The sequence below is a fragment of the Andrena cerasifolii genome, unplaced genomic scaffold (assembly GCF_050908995.1).
Source record: "Andrena cerasifolii isolate SP2316 unplaced genomic scaffold, iyAndCera1_principal scaffold0026, whole genome shotgun sequence".
Lineage (NCBI taxonomy): Eukaryota > Metazoa > Arthropoda > Insecta > Hymenoptera > Andrenidae > Andrena > Andrena cerasifolii.
In genome coordinates this window covers 20,001-22,500 of record NW_027484919.1, presented here as the reverse complement: position 1 = coordinate 22,500, position 2,500 = coordinate 20,001, and the positions used below count along the sequence as shown (strand labels likewise).

The 2,500-nt window shown below is 50.4% G+C and overlaps 1 pseudogene; it reads left to right on the top strand.

Moving 5' to 3' along the window:
* The window catches only part of LOC143378043 (large subunit ribosomal RNA), a 9,204-nt pseudogene that overhangs the window by 4,089 nt on the left and 2,615 nt on the right, over window positions 1-2,500 (top strand).

The window sequence follows — 2,500 nt, the reverse complement described above, 5'->3', positions numbered from 1 at the left end:
GTGGCAAAACGTACGAGCGCATACACCAGCTCAAGTGCCACATACCGAAATGTAAGGGAGCAAAAGAGGACACCGGCGGTGTATTCCGATGCTCGGTGTGTGACTTAGCCTACAAATCTCAAAGAGGCCTATCAATGCACGAAAGGCACAAACATCCAGCACTCAGAAACGAAAAGAGACAAGGTACGGGAGGGGCCGTACCAGCGGTGGCAAAGAAGGGGAGAAAGGCCACAGTCTGGTCGGAAGAGGAGACAACTCTTCTCCGAGAATTGGACCGACTGCATGGGGGCAGTACTCGGGTTAATGTGTGCATCAGGGAGCACTTTCCTGAGAAAACACTTAAACAAATAAGTGACAAAAGGAGGCAGTTAAAGCCCCCAGTAAAAGAGGTCGAATGTATTACCATTGAGGACTCAGATACAGAAATGGGGGACCAATCCGAAGAGGAGTCCTCTTTACCGTCAGACAGGGGCGAGAGCAGTCAGATTCCGGCAACAAACGAGGAATGGCGAGAAGCTCTAAAAGAGTCTATCTTAGCCCAAGGACCGGAAGGCACTGACTGGGCCAGCATCATGAACAAAATAGAGATGCTGGCATCACATGATGAAGCCAGTGAGGAGCAACTGGATAGTGTGGTCGGGGACGTGCTTAGAGTCCTACTAGGCGACGAACCCGCGGCACGAGCCCCGGGCAACCGGGTGCGAAAGAGAGGAGGAGAAAAGGCTGGAAGCGGAGGGGCGCGCTTCAGCAAGCGTACTAGAAAACGCAGGTTCAGGTACAGCAGATACCAAGACCTGTACAAGAACTGCCCCAGAAAGTTGGCCGATATGGCCATGATGGGTAGCGATATCGATCAGGTAATGGTAGACGTAGGCTACCCACAAACTAAAGACATTGAGAGGCTTTATTCCGCTCTCTGGGGCTCTTCGGGCCCCAGAAGCATAAACCTGGACAAAGGTGGCTTTATGGCAAGAAAGGTTTCGGCCGGTGAGGTGTGGACGCCGGTCGAGGCAAAAGAGATAATAGGCCGTATAGCCAGAATGAAGGCAGGGACAGCAGCTGGTCCAGACGGGATCAAAAAGACCCACATCAAGAGAGCAGGCACAGTGCAGGTCCTGGCCAAGCTCTTTAATTTGCTGCTGCTAAAGGGGCACTATCCCAGACAGTGGAAAGCAAACAGAACGACTCTAATACCGAAACCAGGAAAGGATGCAACTGATGCACGTAATTGGCGACCAATTACCATTGGTTCCATACTCGGCAGGTTGCTATCCAATATGATCGATAGCCGGATCAGAGACAACATTGATCTATCGTTACGGCAAAAGGGCTTCATGAAAGACAACGGTTGCAAACACAACACAGCAATCATGAAGTCTGTCTTGGACAGGATGAAGAGGCGAGAAGGCGGCGTTATAACCGTGGTCGATATATCTAAAGCCTTCGATACGGTACCGCACGCCTCGCTGGTTGCGTCCCTGGCAGTCAAGGGAGTGCCCGAGGAAGTGACAGCCTACATCAAAGAGATGTACAATGGCTGTCACACAACAATTAAAGGCAGCCAAGGCGGCCATATAAATATTACACTCCAAAGAGGAGTGAAACAAGGGGATCCACTATCCCCGTTGCTATTTAATGCAGTAATAGACCCCATTATTAGAAAGATCGGAAACAAAACTAGAGGGGTCGAGCTAGACGGTAACAATGTTGCTGTGCTGGCCTTTGCCGACGACCTGGTCCTGATAGGACACGATCGTGATGAAGCAGTCAAACAGATTAAGATGCTTAACAATTATCTGCAGAACCTAGGTATGGAGCTGTCCATTACGAAATGTGCGACCGTGGAGGTCGTATCCAAAAACAAAACGTGGTTCCTAAAGGACCCAGAAATCGTGGTAGGAACCGATAGGATCCCCACGATAGGTCCGGGGGAATCCACAAAGTATTTGGGCATTGCACTAAACCCGTGGAGCGGGTTGAATGTGGACAAGGAAAAGCTCAAAGGTGTCACCAGGGCAGCGAGCACAATAGCCCGCATGGGCCTGAAACCACACCAAAAGGTGGAGGTGATTAGGACATACTTGTTGCCCAGGATTATATATGAGTTGGTGACATGCCCACCACCCATTAAGGTTCTGAAAGAACTGGATCACGAGATAAAGCAAGTGGTAAAAGGCATACTAAAACTCCATCCGTCCACAACTGATGGAGTCATTTACTCTGAAAAGAGTCATGGAGGTGTGGGACTCCAGAGAGTAGAGGACATCGTCAAGCTGGCGGTGATCCGCAGCGGGGTCAAAATGCTTGGCTCCGAGGACGACGTAGTCCATGAGGCTCTAAAGGGAGAGTTAGGGATGATCGAGAAGTATGCAAAATCCCTAAGCCTGAGCTGGCCGACCACAATGGTCAAAATCGATGAAGCAAGAAGGGAGTGCAAAAGAAGAGACACGGAGAAATGGCTCCAACAAATCTCCCAGGGCCAAGGCGTGGCGGAGTTTAG